The sequence below is a fragment of the Ranitomeya imitator genome, chromosome 2 (assembly GCF_032444005.1).
Source record: "Ranitomeya imitator isolate aRanImi1 chromosome 2, aRanImi1.pri, whole genome shotgun sequence".
NCBI lineage: Eukaryota > Metazoa > Chordata > Amphibia > Anura > Dendrobatidae > Ranitomeya > Ranitomeya imitator.
The window spans coordinates 150,420,085-150,447,932 of record NC_091283.1 but is presented as its reverse complement, the minus strand read 5'-3'; the positions used below and the strand labels follow the sequence as shown (position 1 = coordinate 150,447,932).

Here is a 27,848-nt window from a genome sequence, read left to right as displayed (position 1 = left end):
GCTGTGCGATTTTTTTTTTTTTCTTGCTCGCACCCATGGTCTCGTCCAAGATACGCGGCAAATAGCAGCATACTGTGATTTTTTTCTCAGAACAATTTCAGCTGAGAAAAAAATTGTATTGGTTAGCATTGGTCTGAGTGCATTCCGATTTTTTTTTTATTATTGGATTGCACTCATCTGTTTTTCTTGCAAATGAGTATGAGCCCTTATTTTGAGTCTCTTAGATCTGAATTGTGAAAAAAAAAAGTGACCTCCGCTTCACATAGCAGATGCTGTGCGGTTTGGCAGGTCACAAATGTGGTCGCATTTCACTGTAGTGGTCTGTAGGAACTCTGGAAAGAGCTGAAGAGTGGCTACAGGGAAGTGTTGCATACAATCTCTGCTCACTCTAATACAGGGGGAAATAAAAAATAATAGCTTGTGTTCCTTCAAAGCAAAATATTCTATGTCGCCAGCAGGGGGAGCTCACTGCATTTTGATGTACCATTGAGTTCACTAGTGATATAAATCCCATGCTGTTAGCTCCCTCTAGTGACAGCTGTGTGTAGACCGAATGTTGTAAGTTTACCGAATAGCTATGTGAGTGGAAGCGGGGGATTCGGTCCTGTAGGTTTGTCTTTTTTTTTTTTTTGCCATAAGAAATATGAAGCACACCACGCTTTTTTGTGTTCAGCATATATTTATATAGACGCATACATACAATAAATTAGCATATACTGCTCTTTTCCTGATGTAGTGCCTGCTTTTAGCAAAATGGAAAAATGGCGACATGAAAATAACATTTTAGGTTGAGTGAGGTAAAAAATGGTTAACCTTCTGTGATTACTCTGTAACTCTGAATAGACACATGGAGACCCTTCAGAGATGCATCATGGGGAATATAATCAAATTAGTAGCTTCCCAAACAATGGAATAAGTGCGAGTAACCAATTCACTCCTTACAATGAAGACTGATGAGACCGCCATGTCGGAGGGCGGCATCAGAGCGCTTGAAACTAAACCACACATGATTAAATTAGCCAGAGAAATTCCTTTATAATATTTGTGTCTGATACTGCCTGCTGTGCCACTGTATCTAAACCTACTGCCTGCTGTGCCACTGTATCTAAACCTATCGTTTGTTAGGCTACTTTCACAATTGCGTTGTTTTCAATACGTCGCAATGCATCGTTTAGGGGAAAAAACGCATCCTGCAAAGTTGTTTGCAGGATGCGTTTTTGCCCCATAGAGTAACATTACCGATGCGTTGCGACGTATTGACACACGTCATGCGACGGTTGCGCCGTGTTGTGGCAGACCGCCGGGAGCAAAAAACATTAAATGTAACGTTTTTTGCTGCCGACGGACCGCTTTTTCCGACCGCGCATGCGCGGCCGGAACTCCGCCCCCACCTCCCCGCACCTCAGAATGGGGCAGCGGATGCGCCGGAGAAATGCATCCGCTGCACCCGTTGTGCGGCGCATCAAACGCTAGCGTCGGAATCTCGGCCCGACGCAATGCGACGGGCCGAATCCGACACTAGTGTGAAAGTAGCCTTATACATTTTGCTGTATGTAATCCTGTATCATGTATGATCTTGTCTGGTGAGCCGTGTATCTGATCCTTGTCAGTGTGATGCTGTCTGTCTGATGTATCTAAAGCTGTCATGTGTGATACAGACAGCGCTCCATGCTCTGCTGCTTCTCCCAGCGCATAATGTTCCTGTCATCATGTTATACATGTATATCTCTAGCTGGCAAGCAGTAGGTGTGAAGTAATAGTGATGGAGTCGCCATCGTGCAGCGCCGGTGGCGGTTTAATAGCTATTGATACTTGTCTATATGATGCTCACTCTGCAGACGGCGAGCGCCGGGACGAGCGTTCTGTGTGCCCTGATGTGTCAGACTCATTCATTATCTGAATGTGAAAGAAATAACACAGTAACGGAACAAGGCCGGAGCCGCTCAGCAGCGCCCCGCACACTGCCAGAACTAATTGCATATTGATTCACAAAGTGTATCTGTTTCCAAACTAAATTTTCATTTTGATGAACCCACTAATGGTCTGTTTTTCCTCCCGGCTGCCACGTTCCATTCCTTTCCATCTCCCAGCAGGAAGTCTGCGGCTCTTGGAGAGGTTTAGTTTATGAAGATGTAAGACTATAAACTAGGTAATCTGTCCAGTTTGTAGAACAAACGACGACCAATCCTCGGTGGAAACGCAAACATTTCATTTTCTACATATCTTATAAGGAATGTGTTCAATATCCTATAAAAGAATGATACGATAGATCCATAAAACAATTCTTGTTCCAGAAATGCTATTCAACGAGTTTAACCCTTTTTTACTAATGACTTTCAATGAGGAGATTGGTGATTTCAGGCCTCCAATGAGCTGGGTTCACACATTTATTGCAATTCGGGTTTATAAAAGAGTTGATCTGTTTTATGTATTTTTGGATTAGGGCACCTGCAGCACTGACTCATCTGGAATGACTTTTCCCCATTCATCTTGGACCTCCTGGTTCATTTCTGAAATGGTTGAAATACAGAAAAGTTGTTCCTGTGGACAATTCCTTTTATAATAAGAACCTTCCGTTGAAAAGTGAATTTTCGCTAGTTCGGATACATTTGGCTGAGTCATGCAGTATGAGGCAGAGTCACCTCCGGTTGTTGTTCCCGTTACACAGTACATTACAAGATCTTGCTTCCAGTCTGCCCGAACTCTCCCCAGCTCAACAGCTTCTGTTGGTACTAAGGGCTCCCGTCCAGCAATCCAGCTTTCCTGAGACCCGCCACCATTCCCTCTCGCTCTTCCCTGACTGGCCTCTTAGGAAAGAATGAGACATAGATTCCAATGCCTACTCTGGGCCATAGCCCCAGACCGTCTAGGGATCTGCGATAGACTTTCGATGTGTCCTCGTGCTGTTTGGAAGCTTGGTACTGTTAGGGCCCATTGCAGCTTGTACATGAACTGAACTTGAATCTTTCACTACCATACCACTGTCTAAGACTGCTATATCGGAGGTGCTTCCCCTTATTGTTTTCTTTAACCTCTCCCAGTAAGAGGGCTACTCCCAAACCATTTACCTGTATCTTACCCAGTGTGTACTAACTATATCCCTACAGCCTTCCGCTGGTTCCCTTATTGGACAGACCCCCCCCCACCCCCCACTCCCTGGGGACCGCCTTGAGATTAGATCTCCAGGAAACCAAAACACACACCGGTCATAAGGATAAAAAACACACATATAATGTATGCAAATAAAACACATTTTTAGCAATTTTAACCCACTTAACACAATGTCTTACCCCCTTGGTGTACGTGCTCACGATCACAAACTGCTGCACGCTTAACGCTGCGTAGTTTTACACCATAAAACACGCAGCGGCCAAATGTTACAGCATAGTGGAGTTTTAGAAATCCCCTGTCCACTATGCGTGAGTCTGCGCCTGCGGATCACTCACGGACACCGACATGCGGTGCTTCTTTCAAGACCGCAGCATGTCAATTTCTCTTGTGGAGACGCTAGTCTCCAAAACAGAAATTAAATCAATAGAATGTATTGGACTTGGTGAATCAGCACGGTTCAGTGAACACGTGCAGATTAACATGCGTTCAATAGAATTCAGCACTTTGGATGCAGCGAACATATGCAAGCGCTGCTACTTTTGGATTGTGGGAACGTAGCCTTACAGTTCATACTACAATCTGGGACCAATAGCGTAAGGTGCACCAAATTTAAGCACACTACTTTTATAAAATGTGGCAAATAAAAAATTAATTCTATGGCAGCTATGAGCCGGTATTGATTTCAGCTACCATTTACATTTTCTGTTGTGAATTATGGGGAATGTGTTGTGCAATGGATGTCTACTAGTGATGAGCGAATATACTCGTTACTCGAGATTTCCTGAGCATTCTCAGGTGACCTCCGAGTATTTTTTAGTGCTCGGAGATTTAGTTTTTCTTGCCGCAGCTGAATGATTTACATCTGTTAGCCAGCATAAGTACATGTGGGGGTTGCCTGGTTGCTAGGGAATCCCCACATGTAATCAAGCTGGCTAAGAGATGTTATTCATTCAGCTGAGGTGAGGAAAACTAAATCTCCGAGCACTAAAAAATACTCAGAGGTCACCCGAGCGTGCTCAGGAAATCTCGAGTAATGAGTATGTTCGCTCATCACTAATGTCTACCCTTTTTTTCTCATAAAAGTGCCAGAGGTCTTCATAAAACTCAGAAAATTTTTCCACAAATACAGGTGCTTCTCTCAAAATTAGAATATCATCAAAAAGTTAATTTATTTCAGTTCTTCAATAGAAAAAGTCCAACTCATATATTATATATATTACAAACAGAGTCATTACAAACAGAGTAATCTATTTCAAGTGTTTATTTCTGTTAATGATGATTATGGCTTACAGCCAATGAAAACCCAAAAGTCATTATCTCAGTAAATTAGAATAATTAACAAAAGGCTTCCTAAGTTTTTAAAAAGGTCCCTTAGTTTGTTTCACTAGGCTCCACAATCATGGGGAAGACTGCTGACTTGACAGATATGCAGAGAGCAGTCATTGACACACTCCACAAGGAGGGTAAGCCACAAAAGGTCATTGCTAAAGAAGGTGGCTGTGTAGAGTTCTGTATCCAAGCATATGAATGGAAAGTTAAGTGGAGCAGCATGAAAACGTTCACTGGAGTAGGTGGTAACAATACTGACCGCAAATCCTGATCTTAACACCGCAACTAGAAGTATCCGTGGGGTGTACCTAACAAACCCTAGACACCTCGTCACAGCCGGAGGACTAAATACCCCTAAAGATGGAAATTGGAATACTATCTTGCCTCAGAGAAAATCCCCAAAGGATAGACAGCCCCCCACAAATATTGGCGGTGAGTCGGAGAGGAAAAAACATACACAGGCAGAAAAACAGGATTAGCACAGGAGGCCCCTCTAGCTAGATAGGACAGGATAGGACAGAGTTCTGTGCGGTCAGTATAAAACCCTTCAAAACATCCACAGCAGAATATACAAAAACTTCCTACATCTTTACTAAAAGATGTAGGAGCGTAAATCTGCAACTCCAGTGAATCCTACAATCGGAGCAGGAAAAAAAACTGAAACAAGCACACTGGCAGTGTGCCACAGAAACAAAAACCAAACACTTATCTTTGCTGAAATAGGCAGCGAGCAGGAGAAGCCAGAAAGTGATCCAACACTTCACAAGGAACATTGACTACTGGCAAGGGCTAAAGGATCCTGCCCACTTAAATATCCCAGTCAGAATTGTAATCATCCGATACACCTGGCCAGGTCTGTGACTCAGAGACAACTGCATTCCCACCTACAACCACTGGAGGGAACCCAAGAGCAGAATTCACAACAGCCATCTACCAAGAAATTTTAGAGCACTTCATGCTTCCCTCTGCCAACAAGTTTTTGGAGATGGAAATTTCATTCTCCAGCAGGACTTGGCACCTGTCCACACTGCCAAAAGTACCAATACTTGGTTTACAAACAACAGTATCACTGTGCTTGATTGGCAGCAAACTCGCCTGACCTTAACCCCATAGAGAATCTATGGAGTATTGTCAAGAGGAAGATGAGACACCAGACCCAACAATGCAGACGAGCTGAAGGCTGCTATCAAAGCAACCTGGGCATCCATAACACCTCAGCAGTGCCACAGGCTGATCGCCTTCATGCCACTCCACATTGATGCAGTAATTGATGCAAAAGGAGCCCGGACTAAGTATTGAGTGCATTTACTGAACATACATTTCAGTAGGCCAACATTTCTGATTTTCAAATCATTTTTCAAGCTGGTGTTATAAAGTATTCTAACTTACTGAGATAATGACTTTTGGGTTTTCATTGGCTGTAAGCCATAATCATCAACATTAACAGAAATAAACACTTGAAATAGATCACTCTATAATGACTATGTAATATATGAGTTTCACTTTTTGTATTGAACAACTGAAATAAATTAACTTTTTGATGGTATTCTAATTTTGTGAGAAGCACCTGTATGTTTTGCACCAACTGCTTGTACTTTTTAACACCAGAAAGAAGCTGTGGAAAGATCATTTTGCTGATTGGTGGACATTCAGTATTGCGTTGGCATGATGCACTACACGTATCTGTATGACTGGCACTTTCAACAAGACTTATCATTGAGCATTGATAAAATTAAGCAACCACCATTATGATTACTAGGAATGTCAGTGTTTGTATTTTTCAGCATTTTGCACCTGAGCTGCCTCCGGCTTTTATCATGGGGCTTTCTGCAACCTGCAGTGCCATGGTATTGTGACTAGGTGTTATGGCTGTGATGTCTTATTTTAATTTGATGTTTGTTTCAGCAGCTGAAATTATAGTTAAAACGTTGCACAAACATTTTTATTCCATAACTTTTTAAAACGTTGTTCGCCGATCATGACACATTTTAAAAAGGAGTGTTGAACATCACAGCAGGGGTGGGGCTCAGGCTCATACCTTAACGGTATGTGCACACGTTGCAGATTTAGATGCGGATCGGCAGCGTTTTTGGACGTGCGGAATTGCATCAAATCCGCAGTGTAGCGCACTACCAATGTTATCCTATGTAAAATTAAGAATTTTTGTGCACATGCTGCGGAAAAATCTGTGCAGATGTGCAGCGTTTTATTTTCCGCAGCATGTCAATACTTTTTGCTGATCTGCAGCATTTCTGTGCCCTTTGAATTCCATTGAGTCAGGTACATCCGCAGCAAAACCGCAGGTGTAAAAAAGATCTGTGGATTTGCTGCGGATGTGGGTACGAGAAATGCTGCAGATCGGGAGGAGGGAAGTGCGTGGGCGGAGACTATGTGCGTGTGTGTATAGAGGTCTGCGAGTATGTGTGGGTCTGTGTGTGTCTCTGTGTGCGCGCGTGTGTCCCTGTGTGTGTGTGCGTGTCTGTGTAAGCAGCCATTGTCTGATGGAACTACTGCTCCCATCCGGCTATGAATGCTCACAGTGACAGCATTGCCGATGATGGGAAAGTAGTCCCATCAGACAATTTTTACGCACATTTTCTGTGAAGAGATGCAGATTCTGTGCAGAAAATTCTGCAGGCAAATCTGCAACTTGTGCATATACCCCAAGACATTTACCATAGTATGCCAGAAAGCGAAAAAAAATTATAGTACAAGCCTATGCCAGCACACAGCTGGCATAGTCTTTTATTTCTTAGACTCGCAATGTGCTTAATTTACTATGAGGTGTGTGTAATTTAATAGATCAGACCCATCTTACGCCAGAGTGCTTCTTATTCAGACCGGCCAGCAGTATGTCCCCCCGTTGGGTCTATGTACTTGGCTCAGCTTAAACACTATGAAAAGCTTTGGAGTGGAGTGGCATGCACTATTTGTAGCTGCTCAGTGCTTAGATAGAGCAGAAGGGTTTTAACAAAATAATGTAGATTTATGTGCAATTCAGCTGCTGCAAAACTCTCAACTATGTCATTTGGGCTTTGTGGAAAGCTGTGATAGTGTAGAAGCGACTTGATTAATTGTAGTGAATGCTTTTTAGCTCAAACTTGCGCATAGGGCATTAAAAAAATAAAATATGAATCTTGCTTACTGTTCAGAAGCGTCTTCGATTACTTTGTGCGTCGTCACAGCTTCTGGTTTTAAAGCCTGTACCAAAAAAAAGGCCTGAATTACAGTGGATATTTTTAATAGTCATTTTTTTTCTGCTGAGTGTAAAGCTCTCGTGTGACTTTTTGCAAACACTGAACTGTAGAATGACTCTGCCCTGTAACCTTGAAGAAATTCAGAGAAATAAATGAGCGCTCCACTCCGATTAATACCCAAATGTATCATATAGGTGCGGCAGCCAAAACAACATGCCATAGACTGGGTAATGAATTTGTATCTCTATAATATCATGCAGCACATAGGCAAAGGGACAGGGAGACATTAGTCCAGCAGATATAACTCCTTCACCCCCGAGCCTGTTTTCATCTTCATGACCAGGCCAAATTTTACAATTCTGGCCAGTGTAATTTTAGAAGGTAATAACTCTGGAATGCTTCAATATATCTCAGTGAGCACATTGTCCTTTATGTTGGGGGTAAATTTAGTATGATATTTTCTGAGTTTAGTTATGAAAATAACAAACTTGGAGAAAATTTTGCAGTTTTCAAACTTTTCATTTTGATGCCCTTAAACCAGAGAATTATGTCACACAAAATAGTTAATAAATAACATTTTCCACATGTCTACTTCAGAATGGCATCATTTGTTAAACATTTTTTTTTTAGGAAGTTGGAACGGTTAAAAGTTAATCAGCAATTTCTAGTTTTGTCACCAAAATGGGAACACATCACATTTGAAGTGACTTTGAGGGTCCTACGTAACAGAGAAAAAAATGACACCATTTTAAAAACTGTACCCCTCCAACTGCGCAAAACCACTTTGAAAAAATGTATTAACAGTTCAGGTGCTTCACAGGAATTAAAACAACGTGTAAGGAGAATGAAAATGTTACATTTTCCCACAAAAATGTTGCTTTAGCCCCAAATTTAGCATTTTCACTAGGGTAACAGGAAAAATGGACCCCAAAATTTGTTCTTCAATTTCTCGTGAGTACACTGATACCCAATATGTGGTGGAAAAGTACTGTTTGAACGCACGGCAAGTCTCGAAAGGCAATGAACACCATTTGAATTTTGCAAAAACTTGGCTGAAATTGATAGCGGACGCCATGTTGTGTTTGCAGTGCCCCTGATTTTCCTAAACAGTGCAAACCCCCCTCAAGTGATCCCATTTTGGAAGCTACCCCTCAAGGAATTTATCTAGAGGTGTGGTGAGCTCCTTGAATCCACAGGTGCTTTACTGAATTTTATAATGTTGAGCCGTGAAAATGAAGAAATACATTTTTCCTTCAAAAATGTTGGTTTTGCCCCAAATTTTCCATTTTCAGAAAGGTAACATGAGAAAATGAACCATACAAATTGTTAATCAATTTCTCCTAACTAAACCCCCCAATGAATTCATCTAGGGGTGCAGTGAGCATGTTGACATAGCATGTGCCTCACATAATTTTATACCATTGAGTGGTGAAGAATATAGAATTAGACTTGCCAGTAATTTAGTTTCTAAGAACCCTCCAGGACAGCATCACAGGAGGTTGCCTGCCCATCCAATTAGCGACAGGAAACACAAAGGGGTTTAAATAGCTCTTGCCTCCATCCTCAGTGTTTTTCTAAAGGATCACACCAGTATAAATACTTCCAATATTTTTTTTAACACTAAAAAAATTAAATAACTGGAGCGCCCCGTCAGGGCAGTGGGGTACTCGGTATCGGGTCCAGTGTTCACAGGGGGATGTCACGGTGGCTGACCCGGTCCGTGGCCCTGGGACGTCCGTATAAAAGGGAAAGGTCTTTAAAGGGATAAAGTTTATGTTCGTGACGCCACCTGTGGTATTCGGTCAGGGTGACCGACGCTGCGTAGGGGTCCGCTGGGGTGATGTTATGGCAGCTAGATGGTATAACTTCCCACAGGTGAAGTGTGTCCCCAGGGCATCCTGGTGTATAGATGGTGAATGGTGAGTAGCGCAGAGAAGAACGAGGACACAAGGTTGCAGTCTCTTTACCTTTACTGAAGACTTCAGCATCCACACTCCAGAGCACCAGATCACAGGGCAGGCATAGTCTGGCCGGTTTGGAGGCAAGTCCGGAGTTCCCTTGTCCAGGTGGAGAATAAAAGCCTTTCCTCTAGCGCCGTGGTGGTTTAGTCCCTTACTGCTAAGCTTCTCATAAGGTCCTCACAGATGTTATCTCTCTCTGTCCCCCGGATTGGATAGGACATACCTGTATGACTAGTGACTTGAGGCAGTTTATAGGGACTCTAGCACGCCCCAGCCTCTAAGGTTGTCATCGTGCCTCCTGGGTGTAGGTGCGGACAGGTAACATGCAACATACCTCTCACCCATTTAGACAACAGTGAGTTGTATCTTGACAAACTAATTGTTAATGTTGCCAGGACTCATCTGCAGGCAAGTATGCAGAAAGAGGGCAACAAGAAAATGTCTGTTGTGGGCAAACATTACAGAATCGGTAACATTAGGATCTGTGTAAGGTTTTTATGTTTCCAGGGACCTGCATATTTGGATGTAAGTGACCTGTAGTGTTTCCTAATGAGCAGTCTATTTAACATGTTCTTCACCAGGAGAGGAGCCAAGCGCGATCTGAGAAATTGTCATTTACATGTAGCATAGATTCACTTTGATGGATTAATGTGCATTTATAATGGAGGTGATTGTTATGAGGCGTCCATTGTGGAGGACAACAAAGCACTTTTCGGAGTGCTGCCAAACATTGAAAACTGTGCCAGGGCTTATAGAAGGTGAGTAAACAACACCACTAGGTAGTAAAAATGGGATGTGGAAATGGAAGCAGTTGTGGGACTTGACAGATTGGCTAATGCAGGAAAGGTGGGTCTTCTATATGACGTGAGGCTGCTGTCTTTTTTAATCTTTCTGTAAGATATTTTATGCTATGATTGGAACCATTTTCCACCTGGCAGACTGCCACCCACACTCATCTTGTCCCCGACAAATGAAATCAATAAAAAATCCAATGCATGGATACACAAAGTCCATACCATTTGCCAGAGTTCTCTCTTTTTTTTAGCTCTTTTTTTATAAGCTCTCTTCTGTCTTTTATACAGAAATCACCAATATCTCCGTTAAAAGTATCAGTTACCTGCCACTCCCACGTCTGACATACTCTTTACAAAACACTGAATGTCGGGACATTAAATCGTATTTGTTAATATATGGAGGTGACGTCCACACGCCAAGTCCACAACTCTAAGAAAGCATTAAATGCTTTTATGTTCGAGTTTGTACAGTATACAGTTATGTGAAAAAGTGTTTGCCCCTTTCCTTATTTCCTATTCTTTGGTATGTTTGTCACACTTTGTTTCATACCACCTAACAAATTTAAATATTAGACAAAGATAACATAAGTAAACACAAAATGCAGTTTTTAAATGAAGGTCTTTATTATTAAGGGAAGGAAAAATCCTAACCTACCTGACCCTGTGTGGAAAACGTAATTGCCACCCCCACCCCCCTTAAAACTTAAATTAACTGTGGTTTATCACATCTTTTAGGATTACTGCCACACCTGTTCTCAATCAAGAAATCACTTAAATAGGACTTGCCTGACAAAGTGAAGTAGACCAAAATATAGTCAAAAGCTAGACATCATGCCGAGATCCAAAGAATTCTGGTACAAATGGGAAACAAAGTGATTTAGATCTCTCATTCTAGAAAAGGTTATAAGGTTAATTTTAAAGCTTTGGGACTCCAGGAAACCACAGTGAGAGCCATTATCCACAAATGGTGAAAACATGGAACAGTGGTGAACCGTCCCAGGAGGGGTCAGCCGACCAAAATTACCCCAAGAGCGCAGTGACAACTCATCCAAGAGGTCCCAAAAAAGACTACAACTTCCAAATAATTGCAGGCCTCACTTGCCTCAGTTAAGGTCAGTGTTCATGACTCCACCATAAGAAAGGGACTGGGCAAAAATACCCTGCATGGCAGAGTTGCAAGACAAAAACCACTGCTGAGCAATGAGAACATAAAGACTTGTCTCAGTTTTGCCAGAAAACATCTTGAATACTTTGTGGACTGACAAGACAAAAGTGGAACTTTTTGAAAGGTGTATGCCCCATTAAATCTGGCGGAGAAGTAATATAGAATTTCAGAAAAGAAACATCATAGCAACAGTAAAATGTGGTGGTAGTGTGATGGTCTGGAGCTGCTTTGCTGCTTCAGGACCTGGAAGACTCACTGTCATAAATGGAAACATTAATTCTGCTGTCTACCAAAACATCGTGAACGATAATATCCAGCCATCTGTTCATGAACTCAAGCTGAAGCGCACTTGGGTTAGGCAGCAGGATAATGATCCAAAACACAGCAGCAAGTCTATCTCCGAATGGCTTAAGAAAAACAAAATTAAGACTTTGGAGTGGCCTAGTCAAAGTCCTGACTAGGTTAACCCTATTGAGATGCTGTGGCATAACCTTGGAATAATTGGAGACCATCCAATGTGGCTGAAGTACAACCATTCTCCAAAAATGAGTGGGCCAAAATTCCTCCAGAGCATTGTAAAAGACTTATTGCCAGTTATCGCAAATGGTTGATTGCAGTTGTTGCTGCTAAAGGTGGTGCAACCAGTTATTAAGTTTAGGGGACATACATTTTTTCACACAGGGCCTTGTAGGTTTCGATTTACTTTTCCCTTAACTCCTTTCCGACATTGGGCGTAAATCTGATCGGATCTGATCATCGCCTGTATGTAGCAGAGCCGATCGGCGAAGTGCAGCTTCTAGTCTCCCATGGAGACTATTGAAGCATGCAAAAAGTTTTAAAAAATATTACAAAAATAGAAAATATATAAAAAGTTAAAATCACCCCCCTTTTGCCCCATTCCAAATAAAACAATAAAAGAAATTCCAACATATACATATATGGTATCTCTGCATTGAGAATCGCCTGATCTATCAATATAAAAAAGAAATAACCTGATCGCTAAACGGCATTATGACAAAAAAATTAAAAACTCCAGAATTACGTTTTTTTGTTCGCCACAACATTGCATTAAAATGCAATAATAGGCGATCAGAAGTTCATATCTGCACCACAATGGTATCATTAAAAAAGTCAGCTTGGCATGCAAAAAATAAGCCCTCAGCCAACCCGAGATCACTAAAAATGGAGACGCTACAGGAATCGGAAAATGGCACTTTTTTTTTTTTTAAAACAAAGTTTGGAATTTTTTTCACCACTTAAATAAAAAAGAAATTAAACATGTTTGGTGTCTATGAACTCATAATGACCTGGGGAATCAATGTCAGGTTAGTTTTAGCATTTAGTGAATATGGGGAAAAAAATCCCCAAAAAACAACTGTGGGATTGCACTTTTTTTTTTGCAATTTCACAGCACTTGGATTTTTTTTCCAGTTTTTGAGTACATGACATGATAAAACCAATGGTGTCGTTCAAAAGTATAACTCATCCCGCAAAAAACAAGTCAACAAGTCCTGACATGGCCATTTTGACCAAAAAGGAAAAAAGTTATGGCTCTGGGAAGAAGGGGAGCAAAAAAATGAAAATGCAAAACCAAAAATACCTCTGGTCGTTAAGGGGCTAAAGGGAACCTGTCGGCAGGATTGTGCACAGTAAGGCCTCTTTCACACTTCCGTCTTTTTCTTCCCATCGTGCGGTCCGTCGTGGGGAGAAAACGTTCAGAGGAACGTTTTTTTCTGCACGTCGGAAAATCGCTCAGCGACGGATCCTGCACTGTCCGTCGTTGGCTATAATGGAAGCCTATGGGCGTAGGATCCGTCGCTGACCGTCAAACACTGGAATCCAGCGACGTATCTCTCTCTCTCAATTTTATACCTTAAAATTCAGCATGGAACTCGTTTGACGCATCCGTCATAACACTGGATGCGTTACACACGTTTTTCACTATTTTCATCTGTCGATACGTCACTTCACTGCATTAAGATGTACCCTGAACGACGGAAGTGTGAAAGAAGCCTAACATACACACAGTGTCAGGTTGGCGACTCGGCGCTGTTATACTGATTAAAATGATATTTTGGTTGCTGAAATCTGTCTTATGGTTGTTCTTTAATCTTTATTTTCAGTTTTTAGTCAATGATATGCTTGTGCCCCAGGGCGGCCTGTGGGGGGGAGGTCTGCATGCGGTGCTCTGATTATATTCATAATGCAGACTGCTGACAGATCACTGATCCCTTAGTGACCTGCCCCCCTAGTTTGCATAATGAATATCTGTACAAATCTTAAAAAAAAATAATTCTGCAGCATGTGCCAGCTGTGGCACCCGCTCTGCAGCATAATCTTCTTACTGAAGAAGGAAAAAAAATGTCCTCCTCCAAGATGGCACCGCCCGCACCTCTGCAGTAGCAGCTATCAGATCTCAAACGATCTCCATCAAACCTCACTGAGCTTGAGCTGTTTGCCAAGGAAGAATGGGCAAGAATTTCAGTCTCTCGATGTACAAAACTGATAGAGACATACCCGCTATAATCGCAGCAAAAGGTGGCACAACAAAGTATTAAGTTAAAGGGGCCAAACAATATTGCATGACCCACTTTTCAGTTTTTGAATTTCGACAAAAATTTAAAATAACCAATAAATTGTGTTCACCTTCACAATTGTGTTCCACTTGTTGTTGATTCTTCACCAAAAATTTACATTTGGTATCTTTATGTTTGAAGCATGATATGTGGGAAAAGGTTGAAAAGTTCCAGGGAGCTGAATACTGACGCAAGGCACTGTATGTACACCGATAGCTGCTACTGCGCAGGCGCCATTTTCAAATTGATTTTTTTTTTTAGCTGAATATCATGATGAACAGTTTGTATTGGCACATAAAACATGTGATTATGCTGCAGAGCAGGGGCCACGGTTGACAACTGCCTGCAGAAGGGTTTTTTTAAGTGTGTACAGATATTCATTATGTTAACTAGTGGGCAGGTCAGTGAGGGATCAGTGACCTATCAGCAGGCTGCATTATGAATACCTAATCAGAGCACCACATGAAGACCTCACATAGGCCGCCCCAGAACACGAGCATATCATTAACTAAAAAATGAAAATAAAGGCGAAAGACCAACAATAAGACAGATTTCATCAACCAATGTATAATTTTAATCAGTATACTGGCGCTGACCTGACACTGTCTGTAGGTTACTGTGCCCAATCAGGCTCCTTTTAATAATAGAGACTTTCATTTAAAAACTGCACAGTTTGTGTTTATTGTGTTATCTTTGTCTAACATTCTAAATTTGTTTGGTGATCTGAAACATTTAAGTGTGACAAACATGCAAAAGAATAGAAAATCAGGAAGGGGCAAACACTTTTTCACATAACTGTATGTGGATCGCCCCCACGTAAGGGCAATGGGGTACTCGGTACCGGGTCTTTCAGTTCTCTCAGCTGGGATGTCACGGTGGCCCATCCCTGACCGTGGCCCTATGAGGGGCGTCCAATAAAAGGGTAAAAGTTTGTAGATAACGGTAGTGTTCGTGACGCCACCTGTGGTATTCGGTCAGGGTGACCGACGCTGCTTAAGGGTCCGCTGGGGTGATGGAATGGCAGCTAGATGGTATACCTTCCCACAGGTGAAGTATATCCCCAGGGCTTCCCAGAAGTGTAGATGGTGATGGTGGGTGGTGCAAGGCACGGTGAATAACGAGGACACAATGGGTGCAGTCTCTTTACCTTTACTGAAGGTTTCAGCATCCACAGTCCAGAGTGCCGGATGACAGGGTAGGCAGAGTCCGGCCGGTCTGATGGCAATTCCAGAATCCCCTTATCCAGGTGGAAATCAGCAGCCTTCCACTTGCGCACAGTAACGTAGTAGGTCCCTACGTGAATTAGCTCCCATAGGGTCCTCACTCTTGTTACTCTTCTCTCTGTCCCCCAGATGGATAGGACAAACCCGTATGATGGTGGTGGCCTGAGGCTATTTTATAGGGACCCTAGTGTCGCCCCTCCTCCGCGTTGCCACCTTGTCTGCTTAGGTTCTTAGGTCGGGCAGCCAACTTGGAATCGACTGTCCTGCCGGTCTCTGAAGTAAAGTGTAGAGTCTATTACTCCCTCGGTGTTCCGGCTACCGGATCTGCGCTCAGTGGGAGGCAGCCTGCTTCTAGCTGGTCTCCCACTGGTGTTTTACTCCTGTTGCTACGACTTCGGTGCTCACTCACTACGGCACACTTCCTCTCTTGTCCTTTCTTAGGAAGCTGCCGCATGGGTTGCAGGCTGTTGTGAATTCTGTGGCAGAGCTCCCTCCTGTGGTCACAAGTGGTACTCCGGCTGATTCTTTCTGTGAGCTTCTGTTGGTGGAGGGAAGTGGTACTGCGGCTTCTGAGTTTCCTCCCTCAGGTGATCTGGTGAGGTCGTTAGGTGCTTCTCTACTTAACTCCACCTAATGCTTTGATCCTGGCTTCCTGTCAATGTTCCAGTGTTGGACTTGCTTTTCCCTGGATCATTCCTGTGGCCTGCTGCTCTGCATAGCTAAGTTCTTCTTTGCTATTTGTTTGCTATTTTTTCTGTCCAGCTTGTCTAATTTGTTGCTGGAAGATCTGGGATACAAAGGGTGTACCTCCGTGCCGTTAGTTCGGTACGGAGGGTCTTTTTGCCCCCTTTGCGTGGTGTTCTTTAGGGTTTTGTGTAGACCACAAAGTTACCTTTTCTATCCTCGATCTGTTAAGAAAGTCGGGCCTCACTTTGCTGAATCTATTTCATCTCTACGTTTGTCTTTTCATCTTAACTCACAGTCATTATATGTGGGGGGCTGCCTTTTCCTTTGGGGAATTTCTCTGAGGCAAGGTAGGCTTATTTTCTATCTTCAGGCTAGTTAGTTTCTCAGGTTGTGCCGAGTTGCATAGGCAGAGTTAGGCGCAATCCACGGCTGCCTCTAGTGTTGTTTGGAGAGGATTAGGGATTGCGGTCTGCAGAGTTCCCACGTCTCAGAGCTCGTTCTATTATTTTGGGTTATTGTCAGATCACTGTATGTGCTCTGACCGCTATGTCCATTGTAGTACTGAATTGCCTTTCATAACAGTACAGGAAGCCAAAAGTACTAATGATTCTCAATAGAGGGAAAAAAGAAGTTCTGAGACCATTTATTTTTCTTTGCACTGTGTTTTGCCTTTTTTTTCCCCTAGACATTTGGGTGGTTCAGTACACAGGTGTAGCGATGGACATTAGAAGTCTGTCTTCATTTGTGGATCAGCTCTCGGCAAGAGTTCAAAAGATTCAAGACACTATTGATCAGAAAGCTATGTTGGAACCAAGAATTCCTATTCCTGATTTGTTTTTTGGAGATAGAACTAAGTTTCTGAGTTTCAAAAATAATTGTAAATTATTTCTGGCCTTGATACCTCGCTCCTCTGGTGATCCAGTTCAACAGGTTTTGATTGTTATTTCTTTTTTGTGCGGCGACCCTCAGGACTGGGCATTTTCTCTTGCGCCAGGAGATCCTGCATTGAGTAATATCGATGCGTTTTTCCTGGCGCTCGGATTGCTGTACGATGAACCTAATTCAGTGGATCAGGCAGAGAAAAATTTGCTGGCTCTTTGTCAGGGTCAGGATGAGATAGAGGTATATTGTCAGAAATTTAGAAAGTAGTCCGTGCTCACTCAATGGAATGAATCTGCGCTGGCAGCTATGTTCAGAAAGGGTCTCTCTGAAGCCCTTAAGGATGTCATGGTGGGATTTCCTATGCCTGCTGGTTTGAATGAGTCTATGTCTTTGGCCATTCAGATCGGTCGACGCTTGCGTGAGCGTAAATCTGTGCACCATTTGGCGGTATTACCTGAGCTTAAACCTGAGCCTATGCAGTGCGATAGGACTTTGACCAGAGTTAAACGGCAAGAACACAGACGTCTGAATGGGCTGTGTTTCTACTGTGGTGATTCCACTCATGCTATCTCTGATTGTCCTAAGCGCACTAAGCGGTTCGCTAGGTCTGCCACCATTGGTACGGTACAGTCAAAATTTCTTCTGTCCGTTACCTTGATCTGCTCTTTGTCATCGTATTCTGTCATGGCATTTGTGGATTCAGGCGCTGCCCTGAATTTGATGGACTTGGAGTATGCTAAGCGTTGTGGGTTTCTCTTAGAGCCCTTGCAGTGTCCTATTACATTGAGAGGAATTGATGCTACGCCTTTGGCCAAGAATAAGCCTCAATACTGGACCCAGCTGACCATGTGCATGGCTCCTGCACATCAGGAGGTTATTCGCTTTCTGGTGTTGCATAATCTGCATGATGTGGTCGTGTTGGGGTTGCCATGGCTACAAGCCCATAATCCAGTATTAGATTGGAAATCCATGTCGGTGTCCAGCTGGGGTTGTCAGGGGGTACATGGTGATGTTCCATTTCTGTCAATTTCGTCATCCACCCCTTCTGAGGTTCCAGAGTTCTTGTCTGATTACCGGGATGTATTTGATGAGCCCAAGTCCGATGCCCTACCTCCGCATAGGGATTGTGATTGTGCTATCAATTTGATTCCTGGTAGTAAATTCCCAAAAGGTCGACTGTTTAATTTATCCGTGCCTGAGCACGCCGCTATGCGCAGTTATGTGAAGGAATCCCTGGAGAAGGGGCATATTCGCCCGTCATCGTCACCATTAGGAGCAGGGTTCTTTTTTGTAGCCAAGAAGGATGGTTCGCTGAGACCTTGTATAGATTACCGCCTTCTAAATAAGATCACGGTTAAATTTCAGTACCCCTTGCCATTGTTATCTGATTTGTTTGCTCGGATTAAGGGGGCTAGTTGGTTCACCAAGATAGATCTTCGTGGTGCGTATAATCTGGTGCGAATCAGGCGAGGAGATGAATGGAAAACTGCATTTAATACGCCCAAGGGTCATTTTGAGTATCTAGTGATGCCATTCGGACTTGCCAATGCTCCATCAGTGTTTCAGTCCTTTATGCATGACATCTTCCGAGAGTACCTGGATAAATTCCTGATTGTGTACTTGGATGACATTTTGATCTTCTCGGATGATTGGGAGTCTCATGTGAAGCAGGTCAGAACAGTTTTTCAGGTCCTGCGTGCTAATTCTTTGTTTGTGAAGGGATCAAAGTGTCTCTTTGGTGTGCAGAAGGTTTCATTTTTGGGGTTCATCTTTTCCCCTTCTACTATCGAGATGGATCCTGTTAAGGTCCAAGCCATCCATGATTGGACTCAGCCGACATCTCTGAAAAGTCTGCAAAAGTTCCTGGGCTTTGCTAATTTTTATCGTCGCTTCATCTGCAATTTTTCTAGTATTGCCAAACCATTGACCGATTTGACCAAGAAGGGTGCTGATTTGTTCAATTGGTCTTCTGCTGCTGTGGAAGCTTTTCAAGAGTTGAAGCGTCGTTTTTCTTCTGCCCCTTTGTTGTGTCAACCAGATGTTTCTCTTCCGTTCCAGGTCGAGGTTGATGCTTCTGAGATTGGAGCAGGGGCTGTTTTGTCGCAGAGAGGTTCTGATTGCTCAGTGATGAAACCATGCGCTTTTTTCCAGGAAGTTTTCGCCTGCTGAGCGAAATTATGATGTGGGCAACCGAGAGTTGCTGGCCATGAAGTGGGCATTCGAGGAGTGGCGTCATTGGCTTGAAGGAGCTAAGCATCGCGTGGTGGTATTGACTGATCATAAGAACTTGACTTATCTTGAGTCTGCTAAGCGGTTGAATCCTAGACAGGCTCGTTGGTCGCTGTTTTTTGCCCGTTTTGACTTTGTGATTTCGTACCTTCCGGGCTCTAAAAATGTGAAGGCGGATGCTCTGTCTAGGAGTTTTGTGCCCGACTCTCTGGGTTTGTCTGAGCCGGCGGGTATCCTCAAGGAAGGAGTAATTGTGTCTGCCATCTCCCCTGATTTGCGGCGGGTGCTGCAAAAATTTCAGGCTAATAAACCTGATCGTTGTCCAGCGGAGAGACTGTTTGTCCCTGATAGGTGGACCAATAAAGTTATCTCTGAGGTTCATTGTTCGGTGTTGGCTGGTCATCCTGGAATCTTTGGTACCAGAGAGTTGGTGGCTAGATCCTTTTGGTGGCCGTCTCTGTCGCGGGATGTGCGTGTTTTTGTGCAGTCCTGTGGGATTTGTGCTCGGGCTAAGCCCTGCTGTTCTCGTGCCAGTGGGTTGCTTTTGCCCTTGCCAGTCCCGAAGAGGCCTTGGACACATCTCTATGGATTTTATTTCTGATCTTCCCGTTTCTCAAAAGATGTCAGTCATTTGGGGGGTCTGTGATCGCTTTTCTAAGATGGTCCATCTGGTACCCTTGTTCAAATTGCCTTCCTCCTCTGATTTGGTGCCATTGTTCTTCCAGCATGTGGTTCGTTTACATGGCATTCCAGAGAATATCGTTTCTGACAGAGGTTCCCAGTTTGTTTCGAGATTTTGGCGAGCCTTTTGTGGTAGGATGGGCATTGACTTGTCTTTTTCCTCGGCTTTCCATCCTCAGACTAATGGCCAGACCGAACGAACCAATCAGACCTTGGAAACATATCTGAGATGCTTTGTTTCTGCCGATCAGGATGACTGGGTGTCCTTTTTGCCTTTGGCTGAGTTCGCCCTTAATAATCGGGCCAGCTCGGCTACCTTGGTTTCGCCATTTTTCTGCAATTCTGGGTTCCATCCTCGTTTCTCTTCAGGACAGGTTGAGTCTTCGGACTGTCCTGGTGTGGATACTGTGGTGGACAGCTTGCAGCAGATTTGGACTCATGTAGTGGACAATTTGACCTTGTCCCAGGAGAAGGCTCAACGTTTCGCTAATCGCAGACGCCGTGTGGGTCCCCGACTTCGTGTTGGGGATCTGGTTTGGTTATCTTCTCGTCATATTCCTATGAAGGTTTCCTCTCCTAAGTTTAAACCTCGTTTCATTGGTCCGTATAGGATTTCTGAGGTTCTTAATCCTGTGTCTTTTCGTCTGACCCTTCCAGATTCTTTTTCCATACATAACGTATTCCATAGGTCATTGTTGCGGAGATACGTGGCACCTATGGTTCCATCTGTTGATCCTCCTGCCCCGGTTTTGGTGGAGGGGGAATTGGAGTATATTGTGGAGAAGATTTTGGATTCTCGTGTTTCTAGACGGAAACTCCAGTATCTGGTTAAATGGAAGGGTTATGCTCAGGAAGATAATTCCTGGGTTTTTGCCTCTGATGTCCATGCTCCCGATCTTGTTCGTGCCTTTCATGTGGCTCATCCTGGTCGGCCTGGGGGCTCTGGTGAGGGTTCGGTGACCCCTCCTCAAGGGGGGGGGTACTGTTGTGAATTCTGTGGCAGAGCTCCCTCCTGTGGTCACAAGTGGTACTCCGGCTGATTCTTTCTGTGAGCTTCTGTTGGTGGAGGGAAGTGGTACTGCGGCTTCTGAGTTTCCTCCCTCAGCTGATCTGGTGAGGTCGTTAGGTGCTTCTCTACTTAACTCCACCTAATGCTTTGATCCTGGCTTCCTGTCAATGTTCCAGTGTTGGACTTGCTTTTCCCTGGATCATTCCTGTGGCCTGCTGCTCTGCATAGCTAAGTTCTTCTTTGCTATTTGTTTGCTATTTTTTCTGTCCAGCTTGTCTAATTTGTTGCTGGAAGATCTGGGACGCAAAGGGTGTACCTCCGTGCCGTTAGTTCGGTACGGAGGGTCTTTTTGCCCCCTTTGCGTGGTGTTCTTTAGTGTTTTGTGTAGACCGCAAAGTTACCTTTTCTATCCTCGATCTGTTAAGAAAGTCGGGCCTCACTTTGCTGAATCTATTTCATCTCTACGTTTGTCTTTTCATCTTAACTCACAGTCATTATATGTGGGGGGCTGCCTTTTCCTTTGGGGAATTTCTCTGAGGCAAGGTAGGCTTATTTTCTATCTTCAGGCTAGTTAGTTTCTCAGGCTGTGCCGAGTTGCATAGGCAGAGTTAGGCGCAATCCACGGCTGCCTCTAGTGTTTTTTGGAGAGGATTAGGGATTGCGGTCTGCAGAGTTCCCACGTCTCAGAGCTCGTTCTATGATTTTGGGTTATTGTCAGATCACTGTATGTGCTCTGACCGCTATGTCCATTGTAGTACTGAATTGCCTTTCATAACAGCAGGCGCAGCTCCGTGTCCTTCTTTCCCTCCCTGGGCCGAGTCCAGTCTGCTCCTCTCCTCCTGACTATCTCCTTCTCCCTCCAGTCAGCTTCTGTCTTCCGTCTCCAACTGCCTAACTTCCTAACCAAACCCCCAGTTTTACCCAAGTGTGAGGAGTGGCCTAATAGATAGAACCTTTTGCTCCCCCTGGTGGCCGGCGTGTGAAGTGTGTGTGTGGCCGTGATACCTGGCAGGGTGAACTCCTTTGGTGCCATCAGACGTAACATCGCTCCCCCAAGTGGAAGAACGACTTTACTGCAACGACCAGGACTCTGGGGCGCTGCATATGTGTGGGTGTTTATAATGAAATCATACCTGCACAACACTCCTCTAATGTCCAGACTCCTGGATAAAAAAGAGACTTGGATGATTGGCCAGACCTGCCCGAAATTTTACGATCCTCTCATATAGCGATGCTAACTGAAGGTTTTCTGTGTGCACCGAGATGATTCATCATGAGATGTATATACAGGGAGTGTATAATAATATAACTACTATAATACTGCTTCTATTAACGCGACTATAACTAATATAATACTGCATGTGTGTAAAAGAATATACAGATCTGGCAAAAATTAAGAGACCACTGCAAAATGTTCAGTTAGTCTGATTTTTCTCTTTATAGGTATATTTTGAGTAACATGTAAATTGTTCATTTATTCTATAAACTTCTGACAACATGTCTCCGAATTTCCAAGCAATACATTTTGTATTTTTTCTGAAAAGGAGAAATGGTCAAAATGAAAAAAACAAAACAAATCAAGAACAGTGCTTTCAGCGCTCAAATAATTTAAAGAAAACAAGTTCATAATCATTTAGAAACAACTAATGCTTTAACTCCGGAAGAGTTCAGAAATCAATATTTTGTGGAATAACCATGATTTTTAATCACAGTTTTCATGCATCTTGGCATGCTTTCCACCAGTCTTTCACACTGCATCTGGCGCAAAAATGTAAGCAGTTCTTCTTTGTTTGATGGCTTGTGACTATCCATCATCGTCTTGATTACATTCCAGAGGCTTTTAATGGGGTTCAGGTCTGGAGATCGGGCTGCCCATGACAGGGTTTTGATGTGGTAGTCTCTTAATTTTTGCCAGAACTGTAAATGTAACAATACTACCCTCATGTAGAAGAATATAACTATCATGCTTCCTATATGTACAAGAATGTAACTACTATAATACTGCTCCTATGTACAAGAATATTACTACTATAATACTGCCCCTGTGTTATTATTATTATTTATTATAGCGCCATTTATTCCATAGTGCTTTACATGTGAGGAGGGGTATACAACAGACACCCACACTTAACCGCTGTTTTCAGAAATTTCCTGCAGCCGGGACAAAACCACTCCATATAATGTGTAGCAGCCATTCCTGGATAATGTGGTTTATTCACTTCAAAAGGAGTGGAGCTGCAGAACCCAAGAATGGCTACTACCCATTGTACAGATCAAGCTTTGTACACTGTATACATACAGCTGCAGTAGGAGCTGCAAATGGCTCATCATGGAAGCGCCTAAAAATGTGTCCTTAGCATAATTCATCACTATCTAAATCCTAAACAAGCCATTTAAAGATTGGGAAGCTAATATGTAAAAGGGTGCGCAGTTACATTACCACAATGCATGCTCTGCTCTTTCTTCTAGGGACTAATAAATGATTGCATTTGACAAGCTTATGTGGAAGTAGTGCAGGAAGCCCCAGAGGGCTGCCAATGTTCGAACAGGAGGATAAATGAACTGACATCCACAGACGGTATAACAATGGCCTCTATCCAAGCCCCTTACCTCTAATCTGTATAGTAATGTCATCTATCCAGGTCGCTTAGCCCCAAGTTGTATATTATTGACCTTTTTAACCCATTACCCCCAGGTTGTATAATAATTGTCACAGGAATACTGTGATAGAGAGAGGGTTATAAGATCACGGTGTCTGGTTTCACAAACTCCTGCACTGGTTAGAAGTGCGTGACCATCTTATTAAACAGTGCAGTTTTTTTCCTTGCTGGCAGTGTAAGTGTTAATCTGTTCAGTTGAAGCCCCTGGATTTTTCCTGTCTGGATTGTCTCAGCTTTCAGTGTTGGCCACTCCCCTCTGCTGTATATGCTGGCCTCTGACATTTAAGAATTGCCAGTGTTAGATCTTTCTGCCTGGTTTTTAGTTAGAGTTGTAGTTAGTGGTTGGAGTTGCCATTTGGAGATTTGTTCAGGAGATTGTTGCTTGGGGTTTTGTTTGTGTGCACATCCTTATCCTCTCCTATATGGTTTCTCCTTCCTTTAACTACCCTGTGTTGTACTCTGTTGTTTGGTGAGCGTAATTTGTATTATTTTTCATTTATCCCTGTTCATCTTCCCTTGTTTGTCTGGTTAGTGTAAGGGTAAGTTCACACGGGACGTTTTTGCTGCTTTTTTTTTTCTGCAGCAAAACCTGATCATCTTGGCAGGAAAGAAGCTGCGTAAAAAATGCAGGTTTAGATGCGTTTTTGTTGCATTTTTTGTTGAATTTTTGGTTCTTTTTTATGTGTTTTTTGTTGCGTTGTTTTTCTCTTTGTCCATGCTAATGTCCTTGGATTTTCAGCAGCAAAAATGTAGCAAATAATAATACCTGCATTTTTGCTGCGTTTTTTTCAACACCCATTCAAGTCAATGGGTGAAAAAACGCAGCAAAAACGCTGAAAGAAGTGACATGCTCTATGTTCAAAAAACGCAGCAAAGCACAAAATACTGATCAAACAAAAAACCAATGTGTGTGCATGAGATTTCTAAAATCTCATAGACTTTGCTAGTATTGTAAAAAGCAGCTGAAAATTAGCATAAAAAAACACAGCAAAAACGCCCTGTGTGAACTTACCCTTATCTTATACACTTCGGCTTCCCACCTCCCTGGGTGGGGGAGGGGACAGATAAGGATTGATATAAGGGCATAGCAAAAGCACCTGAAACTGGTGTCCCCACCTTCAGGAATAATCCGAAGGACAGGGATAGACTAGAACGCCCCTAATCCTAGGAACCTGGTTAGTGCCCACAGTCCCAAGTCACTGCATGACAGTAATGAACTCCATCATGGCGCCATTATCTGTATAAAAATGGCCTCTATTTGGGACTCTTAACCATACACTGTATTATGTACTGAAATGAGTTGGAGTAGTGGTATTGTAACCACTGGGGACAGTTAGCAAAGTCAGGAATAACCGGAAGTCAGTACACAAGAGCAGCAGTATAGTTAAAGGATCAACAGGTTTAATAGTCAGGAATAGCCAGAAGTTGTTTCACGGTAGCAGTGGTATAATCATGAGGATAAGCAGCAGGTGAAAAGAAACTTGACTAAAGGCTGGAAGCGCAAGTAAAGAATTGCAATGCCAGGTTTAAGTAGGGTGTTCAATCAGGAGATCACAGGGTTGAGCCAACCAAGAAGAACACAGATACTAGTATCTGGGTTAGCAGGGAACTGTCTAGCGAGCTGAATAGCTAAGAGGGAGCTGCTGGGTTCGAGTCCAGACAGTACTCCCCTCCTTCCAGGATGGCCTCTGGACATCTCAGATGCTGGCATCTCTGGATGTCTCTGTTGAAAGGCTCTTGTAAGCCTGGGTGCATGGATGTTGCCCTCCAGCTCCCATGAATTATCTTCTGTTCCGTATTCCTTCCATTGCACCAAATATTGTAATCTTCCTCTAAGTGTTCTAGAGTCCAGAATTTTATCCACAATGCACTCTTCTTCATCATGGACTCTTTCAGTTGGAAGAGATGGCTGAGTTCTTCCTGGAAACGGGTTCTCACTGAATGGTTTGAGCAGGGATACATGGAACCCAGGGTGAATTTTCAAGCTGTTAGGAAGTTTTAAACGGAAAGCAACTGGGTGAATATGTGTAGAAACTTGAAAAGGTTCCATGAAGATTTGACCCAATTTAGAAGACCCCCCAGGTACTTTGATTTTCAGGTTTTTTTTGTACATACAATAAAAACATCCCACAATGGAAAGCAATACTCTAGATCTCTCCCACATACTAATAGTATAGTGTTGGGAAAATGACCATACTAGAGATCAATCATAGCTATCAAGGACACTCGAAGTATACATGAGAAAAACCGGAGAAAAACATACGGAGTACAAGTCCCATATTGAAAAGGTAAAAATACACGTTTTTATTCATAGAACAATAATCAGCAATATATAGAAACACATAATCATAACAAATATAATATGGACAGCAAGGGAAACTACAGATAGCACTGAGAAATCAGAGCAGCGGAAGCCCCCATGAACCACTGATACAATTTCAACCTGAAGTGCCATTAGTGCATATTTTAAGGTAATATTACCGCCATAACCGGGTATCTAAGAATCAAATTCTACCAATCCCACAGTGGGGTACCGCTCACCCGAACGGCATAAACCATAATCAAACTGGATCAGCAGCTCTTACCCATTCAGTCGGTACACAGGGGTCACCGCCGCAGTCCCAACTCGCGTTTCGCGTCGGCTTCGTCAGGGGGCAGTGATGATAGCCAAATCTTTTTACAAACCTGAAGGGCAGGAGGAGCTTTGTGATGTTTATCCATGTTTCTTTATAATCTTCTTGGGCCTTTTGTAACATCTCAAATTTGAAGATTCTATCACGTCACTCCTCCTTTAAAATAGGGTGCTCAGAAAAGGGATGCCACCCCTATATCCAGACACTGAAAAAATCCGGCACTCCATATTTTATCATATAGCAAAACAGGCCTTGTATCACCAAGGTGATAATGATGTCCATAATTAACAAAAAGAACAGTCAGCGGAAGTGGTTTTACATAATGAACACAGAAATACTATATGTGGCCAATTACAATTATCCTTTTCCTGGAATCACTCCACTTTAATCACCTGTACTCTCAATAATGTACAAAATATCCAAGAAAAAATATATACAAGAAAGAAAAAACTTCATATGAAAACCAAAATATAAATATAAAAAGAAAAAAGTATTATTTCATACATTACACCTATGTAGAATCCTACTAAATACTAATAGTCCCTAAGGGAGACATATAAATGCTTACCGCAATATGCAGAGCTTGTATAGACCACCATAAGTGTACTAAATGTGACTCCGTCAGGAGTTCTATAAGAGAAAGACACAGCAGTCCAATCAGTAAAAGAAAAAGCGAAAGTGAAACTAAGAAAAATAAGAAAAATAAACCACCGGCCAGTATCCAAAGGTTGTGGACTAACTACATCAGAACCCAAAGAGGGGGCTTACCGCAAGTGTGTCCGGTGAATCACAGCAGTAATCCGTGCGGTGAAAGGAATGTCTGTGCACCCTTCCTTGTGAATCCCTGCGTCCCATGAATATGGGACTATTAGTATTTAGTAGGATTCTACATAGGTGTAATGTATGAAATAATACTTTTTTCTTTTTATATTTATATTTTGGTTTTCATATGAAGTTTTTTCTTTCTTGTATATATTTTTTCTTGGATATTTTTTACATTATTGAGAGTACAGGTGATTAAAGTGGAGTGATTCCAGGAAAAGGATAATTGTAATTGAAGAAAATTGGCCACATATAGTATTTCTGTGTTCATTATGTAAAACCACTTCCGCTGACTGTTCTTTTTGTTAATTATGGACATCATTATCACCTTGGTGATACAAGGCCTTTTTTGCTATATGATAAAATATGGAGTGCCGGATTTTTTCAGTGTTTTGTAACATCTCAGTTAGTTTTTCCTGAGCTTTCTGCAACTTTGTAAGTCTGTCAGTAACAGCAGGAACCAAAGTATTCATTGGAACATAAGGAATAAATACCGGATGCAAGCCATAGTTAACAGAAATTGGACTTTGAGATGTAAAACTGTGTTTGGATTTATAGGCAAATTCTGCTGTTGGTAAATAGTCCACTCAGTCATCCTGCATGTAAGAAATAAAACAATGTAGATATTGTTTGAGAGTTTGGTTAGTTCTTTCAGTCTGGCCATTGGATTATGGGTGGAAGGCAGTAGACCAATTGACAGTAACTCCTAAGGCTACACAGAAGCTTTTACAAAATCTTGATGTAAACTGAACTGAACACCTGTCAGAAATCACATTGTCAGGAATTCCATGCAGCCTCAATATCTCTTTGACCATTACAAGTGCTGTGCAAATTAATTGGGACAAAGCATTTTTTAAGTAAAATCGTATGTTGGTTACCAGTCAGTGAT

At 42.7% G+C, this 27,848-nt stretch overlaps 1 long non-coding RNA gene across 1 annotated transcript; it reads right to left on the bottom strand.

Moving 5' to 3' along the window:
* Positions 1–2,042: 2,042 nt before the first annotated feature.
* On the bottom strand, positions 2,043–26,924 carry LOC138667253 (uncharacterized). The gene is made up of 3 exons (XR_011318673.1): positions 26,706–26,924; positions 7,586–7,641; positions 2,043–2,510 (listed from the first exon to the last, which is right to left on the bottom strand). It is a non-coding gene; the product is annotated as an uncharacterized lncRNA (long non-coding RNA).
* Between the last annotated feature and the right edge of the window lie 924 nt (positions 26,925–27,848).